This window comes from Lolium perenne, chromosome 3, assembly GCF_019359855.2.
Source record: "Lolium perenne isolate Kyuss_39 chromosome 3, Kyuss_2.0, whole genome shotgun sequence".
In the NCBI taxonomy this organism is placed as follows: domain Eukaryota; kingdom Viridiplantae; phylum Streptophyta; class Magnoliopsida; order Poales; family Poaceae; genus Lolium; species Lolium perenne.
The window spans coordinates 252,391,523-252,409,651 of NC_067246.2; the positions used below are offsets into that span (position 1 = coordinate 252,391,523).

The window sequence follows — 18,129 nt, forward strand, 5'->3', positions numbered from 1 at the left end:
AATGGGAAAAGATGCATTGCATTCAATATCGAAGACAACAAAATCAACGGGGACAAGGTTATTGTTAACCGTAATGCGAACATTATCAACTCTCCCCAAAGGTTTCTTTGTAGAATTATCAGCAAGATTAACATCCAAATAACAATTTTTCAATGGTGGCAAGTCAAGCATATTATAGATTTTCCTAGGCATAACGGAAATACTTGCACCAAGATCACATAAAGCATTACAATCAAAGTCATTGATCTTCATCTTAATGTTACTAGAATTATTCGGATAAGCATTGTTGTTGAAATTATTATTTTTAATGAAGTTCACATCAACATGTTCTTCTTGAGCAACCAATGAAGCTAACGGAACATTATTAGGATCAACATTTGTCCTACCATTCAAAAGCATAGACATAATAGCATCAATCTTATCACTCAAGGAGGAGGTTTCTTCGACAGAATTTACCTTCTTACCTTGTGGAGCTCTTTCCGTGTGCCATTCAGAGTAATTAATCATCATATTATCAAGAAGCTTTGTTGCGGCGCCTAGAGTGATGGACATAAAAGTACCTCCAGCAGCTGAATCCAATAGGTTCCGCGAAGAAAAATTCACTCCTGCATAAAAGGTTTGGATGATCATCCAAGTAGTCAGTCCATGGGTTGGGCAATTTTTAACCAAAGATTTCATTCTTTCCCATGCTTGGGCAACATGCTCATTATCCAAGTGTTTAAAATTCATTATGCTACTTCTCAAAGATATAATTTTAGCAGGAGGATAATATCTACCAATGAAAGCATCCTTACATTTAGTCCATGAATCAATACTATTCTTAGGCAAAGATAGCAACCAATCTTTAGCTCTTCCTCTTAATGAGAAAGGAAACAATTTTAATTTTATAATGTCACCATCTACATCCTTATACTTTTGCATTTCACATAGTTCAATAAAATTATTAAGATGGGCAACAGCATCATCAGAACTAATACCAGAAAATTGCTCTCTCATAACAAGATTCAGTAAAGCATGTTTAATTTCAAAGAATTCTGCTGTAGTAGCAGGTGGAGCAATATGTGTGCATAAGAAATCATTATTATTTGTGTTTGTGAAGTCACACAACTTAGTATTTTCAGGAGTACCCATTTTAGCAACAGTAAATAAAGCAAACTAAATAAAGTAAATGCAAGTAACTAATTTTTTTTGTGTTTTTAATATGGAGATTGCAAACAAGACAGTAAAATAAAGTAAAGCTAGCAACTAATTTTTTTGTGTTTTGAGTTAGTGCAGCAAACAAAATAGTAAATAAAATAAAGCAAGACAAAACCAAAGTAAAGAGATTGGAAGTGGAGACTCCCCTTGCAGCCTGTCTTGATCTCCCCGGCAACGGCGCCAGAAATTTAGCTTGATACGCGTACATCACCCGTCCGTTGGGAACCCCAAGAGGAAGGTGTGATGCGTACAGCAGCAAGTTTCCCTCAGTAAGAAACCAAGGTTTATCAAACCAGTAGGAGTCAAGAAGCACGTTGAAGGTTGATGGCGGCGGAGTGTAGTGCGGCGCAACACCAGGGATTCCGGCGCCAACGTGGAACCTGCACAACACAACCAAAGTACTTTGTCCCAACGTAACAGTGAGGTTGTCAATCTCACCGGCTTGCTGTAACAAAGGATTAGATGTATAGTGTGGATGATGATGTTTGCAGAGAACAGTAGAACGAATATTGCAGTAGATTGTATTCGATGTAAAAGAATGGACCGGGGTCCACAGTTCACTAGTGGTGTCTCTCCGTAAGATAAATAGCATGTTGGTGAACAAATTACAGTTGGGCAATTGATAAATAAAGAGAGCATGACCATGCACATACATGTTATGATGAGTAGTGTGAAATTCAATTGGGTATTACGAAAAAGTACATTGACCGCTATCCAGCATGCATCTATGTCTAAAAAGTCCACCTTCAGGTTGTCATCCGAACCCCTTCCAGTATTAAGTTGCAAACAACAAACAATTGCATTAAGTATGGTGCGTAATGTAATCAACACAAATATCCTTAGACAAAGCATTGATGTTTTATCCCTAGTGGCAACAGCACATCCACAACCTTAGGGGTTGCTGTCACTCCTCCAGATTTAATGGAGACATGAACCCACTATCGAGCATAAATACTCCCTCTTGGAGTTACAAGTATCAACTTGGCCAGAGCCTCTACTAGCAACGGAGAGCATGCAAGATCATAAACAACACATAGATGATAGATTGATAATCAACATAACATAGCATTCACTATTCATCGGATCCCAACAAACGCAACATATAGCATTACAGATAGATGATCTTGATCATGTTAGACAGCTCACAAGATCCAACAATGATAGCACAATTAGGAGAAGACGACCATCTAGCTACTGCTATGGACCCATAGTCCAGGGGTGAACTACGCACACATCACTCCGGAGGCGACCATGGCAGTGAAGAGTCCTCCGGGAGATGATTCCCCTCTCCGGCAGGGTGCCGGAGGCGATCTCCTGAATCCCCCGAGATGGGATTGGCGGCGGCGGCGTCTCTGGAAGGTTTTCTGTATCGTGGCTCTCGGTACTGGAACTATTATCAATGAAGGCTTCTTGATGCGTGTGGTTGGCACGTCCGTTGGGAACCCCAAGAGGAAGGTGTGATGCACACAGCGGCAAGTTTCCCTCAGTAAGAAACCAAGGTTTAATCGGACCAGTAGGAGTCAAGAAGCACGTTGAAGGTTGATGGCGGCGAGATGTAGTGCGGCGCAACACCAGGGATTCCGGCGCCAACGTGGAACCTGCACAACACAACCAAAGTACTTTGCCCCAACGAAACAGTGAGGTTGTCAATCTCACCGGCTTGCTGTAACAAAGATTTAACCGTATTGTGTGGAAGATGATTGTTTGCAGAAAACAGTAGAACAAGTATTGCAGTAGATTGTATTTCAGTAAAGAGAATTGGACCGGCGTCCACAGTTCACTAGAGGTGTCTCTCCCATAAGACGAACAGCATGTTGGGTGAACAAATTACAGTTGGGCAATTGACAAATAAAGAGAGCATGACCATGCACATACATATCATGATGAGTATAGTGAGATTTAATTGGGCATTACGACAAAGTACATAGACCGCCATCCAACTGCATCTATGCCTAAAAAGTCCACCTTCAGGTTATCATCCGAACCCCCTCCAGTATTAAGTTGCAAAGCAACAGACAATTGCATTAAGTATGGTGCGTAATGTAATCAACAACTACATCCTTAGACATAGCATCAATGTTTTATCCCTAGTGGCAACAAAGACAACACAACCTTAGAACTTTCTGTCACTGTCCCGGTGTCAATGCAGGCATGAACCCACTATCGAGCATAAGTACTCCCTCTTGGAGTTACAAGCATCTACTTGGCCAGAGCATCTACTAGTAACGGAAAGCATGCAAGATCATAAACAACACGTAGATATAACTTTGATAATCAACATAACAAGTATTCTCTATTCATCGGATCCCAACAAATGCAACATATAGAATTACAGATAGATGATCTTGATCATGTTAGGCAGCTCACAAGATCCGACAATGATAGCACAATGGGGAGAAGACACCATCTAGCTACTGCTATGGACCCATAGTCCAGGGGTAGACTACTCACACATCACACCGGAGGCGACCATGGCGGCGTAGAGTCCTCCGGGAGATGATTCCCCTCTCCGGCAGGGTGCGGAGGCGATCTCTGGATCCCCGAGATGGGATCGGCGTTGGCGGCGTCTCCGGAAGGTTTTCCGTATCGTGGCTCTCGTGCACCGGGGGTTTCGTCACGGAGGCTTTAAGTAGGCGGAAGGGCAAGTCGAGGGGGCACAGGGGCCCCACACCATAGGCCGGCGCGGCCAGGGGTGGGCCGCGCCGCCCTAGGGTTTGGGCACCCCGTGGCCCCACTTCGTTCGTCTTCGGACTTCCGGAAGCTTCGTGGAAAAATAGGCCCCCGGGCGTTGATTTCGTCCAATTCCGAGAATATTTCCTTACTAGGATTTCTGAAACCAAAAACAGCAGAAAACAGCAATCGGCACTTCGGCATCTTGTTAATAGGTTAGTTCCGTAAAAAATGCACGAATATGACATAAAGTGTGCATAAAACATGTAGATAACATCAATAATGTGGCATGGAACATAAGAAATTATCGATACGTCGGAGACGTATCAGCATCCCCAAGCTTAGTTCTGCTCGTCCCGAGCAGGTAAAACGATAACACAGATAATTTCTGGAGTGACATGCCATCATAACCTTGATCATACTATTTGTAAAGCATATGTAGTCAATGCAGCGATCAAAACAATGTATATGACATGAGTAAACAAGTGAATCATATAGCAAAGACTTTTCATGAATAGCACTTCAAGACAAGCATCAATAAGTCTTGCATAAGAGTTAACTCATAAAGCAATAATTCAAAGTAAAGGTATTGAAGCAACACAAAAGAAGATTAAGTTTCAGCGGTTGCTTTCAACTTGTAACATGTATATCTCATGGATATTGTCAACATAGAGTAATATAATAAGTGCAATAAGCAAGTATGTAGGAATCAATGCACAGTTCACACAAGTGTTTGCTTCTTGAGGTGGAGAGAAATAGGTGAACTGACTCAACATTAAAAGTAAAAGAATGGTCCTCCGTAGAGGAAAAGCATCGATTGCTATATTTGTGCTAGAGCTTTGATTTTGAAAACATGAAACAATTTTGTCAACGGTAGTAATAAAGCATATGCATCATGTAAATTATATCTTATAAGTTGCAAGCCTCATGCATAGTGTACTAATAGTGCCCGCACCTTGTCCTAATTAGCTTGGACTACCGGATCATCACAATGCATATGTTTTTACCAAGTGTCACAAAGGGGTACCTCTATGCACTTTGTACAAAGGTCTAAGGAGAAAGCTCGCATTGGATTTCTCGCTATTGATTATTCTTCAACTTAGACATCCATACCGGGACAACATAGACAACAGATAATGGACTCCTCTTTTATGCATAAGCATGTAACAACAATTAATAATTTTCTCATTTGAGATTGAGGATATATGTCCAAAACTGAAACTTCCACCATGGATCATGGCTTTAGTTAGCGGCCCAATGTTCTTCTCTAACATTATGCATGCTTAACCATAGGGTGGTAGATCTCTCTTACTTCAGACAAGACGGACATGCATAGCAACTCACATGAAATTCAACAATGAATAGTTGATGGCATCCCCAGTGAACATGGTTATCGCACAACAAGCAACTTAATAAGAGATAAAGTGCATAATTACATATTCAATACCACAATAGTTTTTAAGCTATTTGTCCCATGAGCTATATATTGTAAAGGTGAATGATGGAATTTTAAAGGTAGCACTCAAGCAATTTACTTTGGAATGGCGGAAAATACCATGTAGTAGGTAGGTATGGTGGACACAAATGGCATAGTGGTTGGCTCAAGTATTTTGGATGCATGAGAAGTATTCCCTCTCGATACAAGGTTTAGGCTAGCAAGGTTATTTGAAACAAACACAAGGATGAACTGGTGCAGCAAAACTCACATAAAAGACATATTGAAAACATTATAAGACTCTACACCGTCTTCCTTGTTGTTCAAACTCAATACTAGAAATTATCTAGACCTTAGAGAAACCAAATATGCAAACCAAATTTTAGCATGCTCTATGTATTTCTTCATTAATGAGTGCAAAGCATATGATGCAAGAGCTTAAACATGAGAACAACAATTGCCAAGTATCACATTACCCAAGACATTAATAGCAATTACTACATGTATCATTTTCCAATTCCAACCATATAACAATTTAACGAAGGAGAAACTTCGCCATGAATACTATGAGTAGAAACTAAGGACATACTTGTCCATATGCTACAGCGGAGCGTGTCTCTCTCCCATAAAGTGAATGCTAGGATCCATTTTATTCAAACAAAACAAAAACAAAAACAAACCGACGCTCCAAGAAAAAGCACATAAGATGTGATGGAATAAAAATATAGTTTCAGGGGAGGAACCTGATAATGTTGTCGATGAAGAAGGGGATGCCTTGGGCATCCCCAAGCTTAGACGCTTGAGTCTTCTTAATATATGCAGGGGTGCACCACCGGGGCATCCCCAAGCTTAGAGCTTTCACTCTCCTTGATCATGTTGCATCATACTCCTCTCTTGATCCTTGAAAACTTCCTCCACACCAAACTCGAAACAACTCATTAGAGGGTTAGTGCACAATATAAATTGACATATTCAGAGGTGACACAATCATTCTTAACACTTCTGGACATTGCATAATGGTACTGGACATTAGTGGATCAAAGAAATTCATCCAACATAGCAAAAGAGGCAATGCGAAATAAAAGGCAGAATCTGTCAAAACAGAACAGTTCGTATTGACGAATTTTAAAATGGCACCAGACTTGCTCAAATGAAAATGCTCAAATTGAATGAAAGTTGTGTACATATCTGAGGATCATGCATGTAAATTGGCTTAATTTTCTGAGCTACCTACAGGGAGGTGGACCCAGATTCGTGACAGCAAAGAAATCTGGAACTGTGCAGTAATCCAAATCTAGTACTTACTTTTCTATCAACGGCTTAACTTGGCACAACAAAACACAAAACTAAGATAAGGAGAGGTTGCTACAGTAGTAAACAACTTCCAAGACACAAAATAAAAACAAAGTACTGTAGGTAAAAACCATGGGTTGTCTCCCATAAGCGCTTTTCTTTAACGCCTTTCAGCTAGGCGCAGAAAGTGTGTATCAAGTATTATCGAAAGATGGTGTATCGTTATCACAAGCTCCCCCATCCGTGGTGGTACTAAGGGATTTATCAATTTTAGGCCTATAGTAATATTTCTTTGGTTTAGGCACTTTAGAGACATACATAAACTTTTGCTCCTTACCCACATAAGCTTTCTCCTTATATTTAAGAGAAGAAAATGTTGAACCCAAGGTTCCCATAGCTTTTTCAAGTTCATCAATCCTATTAATTTGATCATCATGGACAACACAAGTTCCTAGGACACTAATTCTTTCATCAATTCCTTCTAAGGATTTATCAAGTTCATCAGTTTTATCAAGTAACGTTTCCAATTTAGTTTCAACACTTGGAAAATTTTTCTCTATGGTTTCTAATTTTTTTATAACATCTTCAAGAGAGATTTCAGTTTTAACTTCATCAACAGGGGGTATTACAAATAGACTTTCAATAATGCAGCTAGCTTCTAATGCAGGAGTACTTAAGAAGTTACCTCCTGCGAGACAATCAAGAACATACCTATTCCAGCTAGAGATACCAACATAAAAATTCCTGAGTAAAATAGTGGTGGAGTGTTTCTTAGTGCACCTATTATGGGCATTACTAATTCTATACCAAGCATCTCTTAAATATTCTCCCCCTTGTTGCTTAAACGAACGAACTTCAACTTCAGGGTTACTCATTTTAGCAATAGTAGATAAAGCAAACTAGATAAAGTAAATGCAAGTAACTAATTTTTTTTTTTTTGTTTTTGATATAGCGAACAAGATAGCAAATAAAGTAAAACTAGCAACTAATTTTTTTGTATTTTGATTTAGTGCAGCAAACAAAGTAGTAAATAAAACTAAGCAAGACAAAAACAAAGTAAAGAGATTGAGAAGTGGAGACTCCCCTTGCAGCGTGTCTTGATCTCCCCGGCAACGGCGCCAGAAATTTGCTTGATGCGTGTGGTTGGCACGTCCGTTGGGAACCCCAAGAGGAAGGTGTGATGCACACAGCGGCAAGTTTCCCTCAGTAAGAAACCAAGGTTTAATCGGACCAGTAGGAGTCAAGAAGCACGTTGAAGGTTGATGGCGGCGAGATGTAGTGCGGCGCAACACCAGGGATTCCGGCGCCAACGTGGAACCTGCACAACACAACCAAAGTACTTTGCCCCAACGAAACAGTGAGGTTGTCAATCTCACCAGCTTGCTGTAACAAAGAGTTAACCATATTGTGTGGAAGATGATTGTTTGCAGAAAACAGTAGAACAAGTATTGCAGTAGATTGTATTTCAGTAAAGAGAATTGGACCGGCGTCCACAGTTCACTAGAGGTGTCTCTCCCATAAGACGAACAGCATGTTGGGTGAACAAATTACAGTTGGGCAATTGACAAATAAAGAGAGCATGACCATGCACATACATATCATGATGAGTATAGTGAGATTTAATTGGGCATTACGACAAAGTACATAGACCGCCATCCAACTGCATCTATGCCTAAAAAGTCCACCTTCAGGTTATCATCCGAACCCCCTCCAGTATTAAGTTGCAAAGCAACAGACAATTGCATTAAGTATGGTGCGTAATGTAATCAACAACTACATCCTTAGACATAGCATCAATGTTTTATCCCTAGTGGCAACAGCACAACACAACCTTAGAACTTTCTGTCACTGTCCCAGGTGTCAATGCAGGCATGAACCCACTATCGAGCATAAGTACTCCCTCTTGGAGTTACAAGCATCTACTTGGCCAGAGCATCTACTAGTAACGGAAAGCATGCAAGATCATAAACAACACGTAGATATAACTTTGATAATCAACATAACAAGTATTCTCTATTCATCGGATCCCAACAAACGCAACATATAGAATTACAGATAGATGATCTTGATCATGTTAGGCAGCTCACAAGATCCGACAATGATAGCACAATGGGGAGAAGACAACCATCTAGCTACTGCTATGGACCCATAGTCCAGGGGTAGACTACTCACACATCACACCGGAGGCGACCATGGCGGCGTAGAGTCCTCCGGGAGATGATTCCCCTCTCCGGCAGGGTGCCGGAGGCGATCTCCTGGATCCCCCGAGATGGGATCGGCGTTGGCGGCGTCTCTGGAAGGTTTTCCGTATCGTGGCTCTCGGTACTGGGGGTTTCGTCACGGAGGCTTTAAGTAGGCGGAAGGGCAAGTCAGGAGGGGGCACAGGGGCCCCACACCATAGGCCGGCGTGGCCAGGGGGTGGGCCGCGCCGCCCTAGGGTTTGGGCACCCTGTGGCCCCACTTCGTTTCGTCTTCGGACTTCTGGAAGCTTCGTGGAAAAATAGGCCCCTGGGCGTTGATTTCGTCCAATTCCGAGAATATTTCCTTACTAGGATTTCTGAAACCAAAAACAGCAGACAAAGAATCGGCACTTCGGCATCTTGTTAATAGGTTAGTTCCAGAAAGTGCACGAATATGATATAAAGTGTGCATAAAACATGTAGATAACATCAATAATGTGGCATGGAACATAAGAAATTATCGATACGTCGGAGACGTATCACTTATGTAGGCGGAAGGGTAGGTCAGGGGGCGCCACGAGGGCCCCACACGCCAGGGCCGCGCGGCCAGCACCTGGGCCGCGCCGTCCTGTTGTGTGGGCGCCTCGTCGCCCCACTTCGTTTCCCTTTCGGTGTTCTAGAAGCTTCATGGAAAAATAAGATCCTGGTCATTGATTTCGTCCAATTCCGAGAATATTTCCTTACTAGGATTTCTGAAACCAAAAACAGCAGAAAACAACAACTGGCTCTTCGGCATCTTGTTAATAGGTTAGTGCCGAAAAATGCATAAATATGACATAAAGTGTGTATAAAACATGTAGATATTGTCATAAAACAAGCATGGAACATAAGAAATTATCGATACGTTGGAGACGTATCAGTAGTCATGTTTGCTTCCGCTGCTCCATGATGCAGGGGATTGGAGCGGCATGGGTGATGTTATGAAGCATCATGGATGCATCACTAGCCGCAGATCTGGTTGATAGTGAAGTAGGCCTGTCCAAGAGGTGAATTGTAAAGGATTACGCAGGTTTTAAACCTGAAAGTAAAAAAATATATGAGCAGTTGGAATCTAGGTCACTTGCAATGCACAAAAAGTTAGCTGACCCTGACAGTACATGGAAGCAAGGAAAAAGTAGCTTGCCGCAAACACGTGGATGCATAATTTTGTAACGAAGAAAGCAGCATCAACAATACTTACTATGTTACCTCACAAAGATCTAAAACACAAATAGACAGAAGATGTGATCACAAGTTACCTAGGCCCAACCCTTCATTAAGTCAAGCGTGTACAATTGATATCACAACTGCACATACAAAGGACTATTTGGATTTAAATGTCCGAAAAAATGCAGGAAAAATACACAATGCACACATTTGGACCAGTTCAGTTTCGATTACCTTATTTCCTGAATCATGTTTTCATAAGAGAGATCTGAGAGTGATCCTGTGAGCGCTGGAAGCAGACAATGGCCAACTACTTCGGCCGGATTGAAGGCTTGACGGCCTGGTCTACGGATGCTTCCGCCGCGGCGACATCTTTTTGTCACCGATACCTACTGCCGCCAACCACCAATTAGTTATGCCCTGGTGACGTCTCTACGTGGTGGAGCGTCATGCGTGCCAGCATACGAGATGTTGAGGTGGAGGGCTGGACTCGGGAGAGTAGAGTCTGGGGGTGGCGAGGAATCAGATCGAGGGAAGCGGAGATGGGAGGGAGCACTGCGGGGAGGGGAGAGATGAGCGGAATTGACGTTTATAATTAATGTAGAGGGGTGGGGTAGGGGCACAGACGGACGTTCATTTTGAGATAAGATCGACGGTATCGGGAAGGTCCGAGCATTCGTTTCCAATCGGATCCCGATTGTTAGTGTTTACCAATAATTAAAGTCTCATATCGGGTTATCAACATATCGTGAAGCAAATGGTTTAACATATGTATCAAGACGAAAGGTTCGTATCATAATAGCTCCCAACTTTGGTTATTGATCCAATGGTTAATGGTACCGTGATTGCGCATTACCGAACATGTCTACTAAGTTGCAGTAATATACACTGACTTCCGCATTAGAAGAAATTGTTCGCACCAACCATGTCGACCAACTACGGTTGGCTGCGTGAAGCTTCATCTAATTTCATATGCCATTGTTTTGTTAATTTTTTATACCATACTTTTTTACTTCTTCATATTCATTACTATTCTCTCGACATATATCTTAACCATCGCTGTTTAAAATTATACTTAACAAAAAGAACCAGTAATATAGCAGATAAATATTCAATGTTTTATTATACAATTAACATTGACCGTGGAAGATGCACACGCACTAAAATTAATTCATATATTGCGAAGTGATGTTAGATGTCTCATTTTCGAGATATTACCCCGTAATTAAATACTTGGCTAACCCAATTCGTTCTAAATACTTGGCAACCCAATTCGTTCTAGATTGTGAAAAAACTAAAAGAATATCTCATATCTTAATAGAATAATTTGAACTGGGTAGAAGTTCGCGATCTCGTATATATTTTAATTTTCACAAATACCATGGCCGGGAGCTCTAAAGCTGGCCGTTGTTTCCAGACAGCATGTGTATGTATATCTGTTCAAAGTAAATAGAAGGGATAACTAAAAATAATAATGAAAACTCTAGAATATAGAAAGTAACATCGAAGGGGTTTGTACTTGAATCATTGGATCTTTGTTTATTTTTCATGGTCAAATATATCTTTTATGTTCCTGAGTGTAACATTTAGAAGATTATGCACACTTTCAACAAGGTATTGAGAGAACAATTCGGGGCGATTCGCCCATACATATATGCATTCTATGTGCGCACCTTAACTTTCGAGAAAAAATGACAACTTTGGTGCTCTGTGGAAGAAAGACAAAAAAAAAGGTCTCGTGCAAACCCTTATTGTAGCATCAAATTTTGTATTTTTTACACATGCCACACAAAAGATTGGTTTTTCTTGAAACAACACTTGGTGCGCACATAGGTTGTGAACATGTCTGCGCGCGACAATTTCTATAGAATTTTTTAACATTAAAATGCATTTTAAATATATTTAAAATAAATGAAGCATATGCACCCCGGATCTGAGACGCTGCTTCCACCAAATCAAACTTTTTAAGTTTGACCAAGTCTAAAAAATACATATTATGCCACGAATCTAATGAAGCTAGTTTGGTGTTGGAGAAGTTTTTCTTTAAGACCCGGTGCAAAGATTTAAATTACGGTACAAACCCTGTTCACACGAGAATTTACAAGTAATTGCTAATTAGCCAAACATTTTTCCACAAAATCAGCCTCGGTCGTCAAGACACAACAGGTCCACGGGCTCACGTTCCAGATGGTGTTTGGTTAGCATCAATGCGCTCCTCTTTTGTTTGGTATGTTGTTTCCTTTTTTGAGATGTCATTTTTGGGAAGATTAATTCCTGGTGCTGTCTTGGGTTGTTTGGTACACTGCTATAAAGAATTGATCACTATAGGGAGGTTTTTTATTTTTTGTAATTCTTTTTTTATGTGCATCTACTTGATATGAATGATATATTCGTGATATTAATATATTCCTATTGTAAAAAAAATGATCCTCCGTTGTGCGGCGATTTGCATAAAAATAACCCAAAAGTGAAAGAAAAGCACAGACTGACCCTCCGGCGAAACTATTTCACCCATCTAACCCTTTTGTGTGGCGCCCCTCCCATCGGCGCCACACATGCCAGTGTGGCGCCCCTTCTGCCGGCGCCACTCTCCCAGCCGACGTGGCGCCCTCGACGCTGAGCTGGTGCGCCGATCCGACGTGGCAGCATGTGTGGCGCCCCTCCCATCGGCGCCACACATGCCAACTTATATCAAGTTTTCGGTCGAAAACATCCAGGGGCTCCGGACGTCTGGGACTTAGCCGTTTTGGCGAGCCTCTATGTGTGGCGCCGATGCCACGGGCGCCACACTAGCATGTGTGGTGCCGATGCCACGGGCGCCACACATGTACTTAAGTGTGGCGCCCGTGCCTAGGGTCGAAAACGAAACGAAAACGGACGGAAATATGTCTTATCGTTTTTGTTTCCGCCTATCTTAACGGAATCGAAAACGAAATCGAAAACCCCGAAAACGAATATGGAAACGAAAATCACCAAAGATGAATATGGAGAGGATACATGACGAATACGTTACGAAAATGAATATATGTCACAATAAAATGGTAGCATATTACCTTAGTTTGTATACCGAAAAGGCATGTATAACGAAGTAGACAAGAAGACAAGGAATATCACTCAACTTCAACAAGCGGCAATTCAACATAAAATACTACCTCCATCACTAAAAGGGTGTCTCAACTTTGTCCAAATTTGGATGTATCTAGACCCAATTTAGTATCTAGATACATCCAAAATTTGACAAAGTTAAGACATCCTTTTAGTGATGGAGGGAGTGACCGACATAATTTAACACTTAGACAAGCGCAAGTTCACATAAATATTTTTGCGTTGACACTAAGACTGTTCGTGGGCAGTCACTTGGTCGCCTGATCACTCGTCTTGTAGGAAGAAGCCGCGATCGTTGCGATCGCTTGGGAGTAGGGACTAGGTCTTGTGGAATCGTCCCAAACAGAGATGAGTCATCGGGACTGTAGGCGGCTGTCTATAATTAGTAGGTGGTCTGCAGGCCCAGTTTCATGTGTAAATGTAGGCCTACCAAGAACATGGGCCTCTCTAGGTTACATTTGCGAAAACTTTTCATATTTGTTTATCCGGAATTTCCTTTGCCGTTTTCGTTTCCGTCGGAAACAACTCCCTCGTTTTCATTTTCGTTTCCTTTTATGATTCTTCCGTTTCCTTTCGTTTTCCGCAAAATGACATTTCCTTTTCCCTTTTTTGCTCTCCATTTCCTTTTTCTTCGAAAACGGACGGAAAGTTTCCTTTTCATTTTCAACCCTACTCGTGCCCGCCCCAGCCCGACCACACCTCTTCTTCTCTCTTCTTTCTTCTCTGCTCCCAGGAAACCGCCGCCGCCGCCCGCCTCCCCTTCGCCCCCCCCCCCCACCAAATCGACCAAGGATTCGTCAGATCTATCCGGCCAACTCCTACCTCATCCATTCCTCAAGGTATTCCCCTTCGATTCCCTCCGATTCATCCACTAGTGTTGGTGGATTTGGTAGATTTGGATATGAACCCTAGACATGGAAATTTATGTTGGTGGATTTGGATATGAACCATTGATATGGAAATTAATGTTGGTGGAATCTACATTGTAGTATATGTGTTTGAACCAAATATTTGTTGGAACCCTAGATATGAAATTTTACATGTATGTGTTGAAATCCTATGTATGTGTTGAAATGTCTAATATTTGCCTAGCAAATGCATTCAAATGTGTTACATATGCCTAGTATTTGTGATGGAATAACTCATATTTGTTAGGAATGCCTAGATATGAATGTATATGTATGTATATGATGTATGTGTGATGGCTTATTTGGATATATTCTCATGTATGTGTTGCTCATATTTGTTATGAATGGCTCATAATATGGTGTATTTGTGTAAACATGTAGGATGGTGTGGCTCCTAGATCAAGAGTATGACAAGGATCACCGGGCTGTTCATATGACGGAGAGGACAACGGATCTTCACCCTTTGAAGATTCGTTACCATGGCACAGTGGATATATCGTATGACGAGAGGTACACGGAGTTCATCGAGCGTACCGGTCTTCTCCCGTTCATATCCCTTGTAAGCCGTGGGGGGCCGAACATGAACGCCGCGGCACTCACCGCTCTTGTCGACCGGTGGAGGCCGGAGATGCACACCTTCCACTTGAGGGCCGGCGAGATGGCCCCTACTCTCCAGGATATTTCCATGATCCTTGGACTACCTATTCAGGGCGAGCCACTGTGTATGAACACAGCTTCTGATGGGTGGCACCAGCAGATGGAGGCGCTTATTGGCAGGGCTCCTCCGCTGCCAGCAGAACTAAAGGCGAGGGCTCCCGCCGGCGCGTCTTTCTCTTGGATTAGGCTTAAATTTGGACAATGCCCGGAAGGGGCCAACAGGGACACTCTAAGGACGTACACCCGCGTGTACTTATGGTACATGATTTCGAGGACTCTCTTTCCTGACAGTGGGGGGAAGCTGGCCCATTGGTGTTGGCTGAAGGCGCTTACGGTGTTGGAGCACCGGTGGAGTTGGGGAACAGCGGCACTTGCCTACCTCTACCGGCAGGTGATGATTTGTTCTATGTACTATTTTCCTATAGTAGTGTGCTAGACAAAGTACTAACCAAATGTCTTATGTACGCAGTTGGACGAATCTTGTCGCAGGACTGGGAGCAGGACTGGGAGCAGCGGTATTGGTGGATGCATGCTCCTACTTTCCGTATGGAGCTGGGACCGCCTATCAGTTGGGCGTCCCAGGGTACTCAACGAGAGGCCATGGCCTCATCACCATGAGAACCTTGATCGGGAGCCGACTTGGGCATACCTTTGGGACAATATCTCGGAGATGACGAGCGATCCAAAGATCATGTACAGGCAGTACACTGCGGAGTTGGATACTCTTACCGCTGAGCAGGTAACCGATCACTCTTTTGAAATCCTAGTTTTCATTGATTCTACTGGCATGTTCTAAATTCTGAAATATTTGTATGCTGCAGGTGGAATGGGAGCCATATGGTACGTACTACCATATTGGCGCGGGGATGGCTGACCTCAACCACAAGTGCACGGAGGAGGCGCGGTTCTGGCGTATGCGCTGCCCACTCATATGCATGTGGCTTGTTGAACACCACCAGCCGCACAGAATGATGAGACAGTTTGGGCTGTATCAGGAGTGCCCACCTCAGTGGCAAGACACAGACAAGGAGCTTCATAGGTAAACTTCTGGAATCATGCGATGGAAGATTCTTGATAGAAGAGGTACAATCTAACTTCTTGATTCTTGCAGGCCTGATAGGCAGCGGCAGAGGAAGATCACAAATTAGCCAGTTCATCATAGCGGCCACGTTGCAGCATTCCTACACTGTTTGGAAGCGACACGGAATGCTGGCCCTGTGGAGATTGTGCCTCACGACTTGGCCGCTTTCAACAACTACCTCGAGTGGTTCCATGAAAACACGCGTATCGAGTTAGTGAAGCACGCGTATGCTGAGGACATCTTGGACGACCCCATCGAGTTCGATGAGGTTGCACAAAGCCAGCACGACACCTTTGCTCGCAGAGGGAGATCAACTTCTATTGCTTCCGAGCTGAACTTCGTGGTAATGGATTCTCTCACTAACTAGTACATCATCTAGATTGCCATGTGCTCGCTTAAATTGTGTATGCTATGTTTGTCACAGCGGACGGAGATCCAAAAAACAGCTCACGAGTGCGAGATTATGTGGGAGCAGAGCGGGAGAGATGAAAAGCCTGTCGGACCGTTGCGGCATTTCATTAAGGTATGATCACCAACTTTGAATGTACGCTATTATGTTCTGGTGGCTTTGTAACCATGAGTTCCATGACGCAGAACACTGCACGAAAGATGCGGCGGTTAGTCAACTTGCTAGGTTGCCGCGAAGGCGAAATTCCTACATCCTCCTCTTCTGAAGAGCGGGAGGTATGGACTATTTTGTTGCTGTCAAACATGTTCTTACTAATTTAAACTTTTGTAATCTCATGTGTTCATGTTTGTGAAGATTCCTGACGACGAGGAAATTCTGAGTCAAAGCATACCTCCAAGCAAGCCCCACGGTCAGCTTACCAGTTGAAGCCAAGGGGCAAGGCTCCAAACCGGTACACTCCGGAAGATTATGTCAACCGAGGAAAGAAGGTTGTCATTGAGGAGGATGAGGGGCCGCCGCGGAGATCATCTTTGTCGAGGATGAGGAACGACGAGCCGTTATCTTCAGAGGAGGAGGAGCAGGAGCAGCAGGAGAAGCAGCAACAAGAGCCACGGCAGCGGACGAAGAGGATGGCCGTCCGGAAGCAGCCCGTGAGGACGGCACGTCGAGGACGACACTAGGATGTGCTACGTGTTGTTGTGAACTATATCTTCATAAGTATCGAGTTGTGAACCCTATGTCATTTCGAACAATGTCTGTAATGCTACTTGTTGTTTGAATCTACTTGCTACGATGTGAGCTATGAAGTGTTATATGTGTATGTTCTGAAATTGCTACTTGTTGTGTCCAATGTTGTACTCAAAACTGTTGGAGTTTGGTAGGATTTTTCATGTTTTTAACACAAGTCAATGTGTGGCGCCCTTCACACTGGCGCCACACTGCACTGTGTGGCGCCCGTGGCATTGGCGCCACACATGCCAACATATAGCAACTTTTGGGTCGAAAACATCCAGGGGCTCCGGACGATTAGTCCTTAGCCGTTTTGGCGAGCCTCTTTGTGTGGCGCCCGTGGCATCGGCGCCACACATGCTAGTGTGGCGCCCGTGGCATCGGCGCCACACATAGAGCCTCGCCAAAACGGCTAAGTTCCAGACGAATTGTCTCACAGTATGTTTTGGGCAATTATAAGTTGGCATGTGTGGCAAGGATGGGAGGGGCGCCACACATGCTGCCACGTCGGATCGGCGCACCAGCTCAGCGTCGAGGGCGCCACGTCGGCTGGGAGAGTGGCGCCGGCAGGAGGGGCGCCACACAAAAGGGTTAGATGGGTGAAATAGTTTCGCTGGAGGGTCAGTCCGTGCTTTTCTTTCACTTTTGGGTTATTTTTGGCAAATCGCCCCGTTGTGCGGTGCTGCCTAGCGGTCTTGGGTGAGCTATATACACCTCCATGACCATGAGATTGCGAGCCGCTACCGGCTTCTCCTTGGGGAAGTCTTTTCCACCCCGCCGCCTCCTTCCTAGAAGGGAGCATCATCGCCTCCGGTCCCCAGCTTTCTTGGAAGGCGCTCCGATCAACGATAGTAGTATCATGGTTTTGATCGACCGATGTACTCTACATCCTGCCCACATGTTTCTAGCTAATGAATTGTTTCCTCGCTCGCCGTTGCTTTCAGTCCACTGTGTAGGGGCATACACGGATGCAGACGAACGCACGAGGCGGTGCCGTGGCAGCCGTGCCATGGCTCCAAACCGCCATGTACGCACACGACGAAGTCCTGACGTGTTCTCTCCTATATGCCAGCGCACGTTCCCTCGGCAGGACGTAATCGCGCGAGGAGCTTTCTCGGCAGAAAGAACAAGGAGAACAGCGGGACGCAACGCAACTGCATCTGAACTCGGCGTGATGCACAGAGAGAGCTAGCTGGGCACGGACCGCTGCAGATTTTTCTCCGCGGTGGCGCCGGTGGTGCGGAGAAAAATCGTCTTTC

General features: G+C 43.6%; 1 protein-coding gene across 1 annotated transcript in view; it reads left to right on the forward strand.

The window, feature by feature from the left end:
* Positions 1-18,129, forward strand: part of LOC127344746 (probable bifunctional methylthioribulose-1-phosphate dehydratase/enolase-phosphatase E1) — a 93,930-nt gene that overhangs the window by 59,107 nt on the left and 16,694 nt on the right. The gene's annotated exons all lie outside the window — the stretch shown is intronic.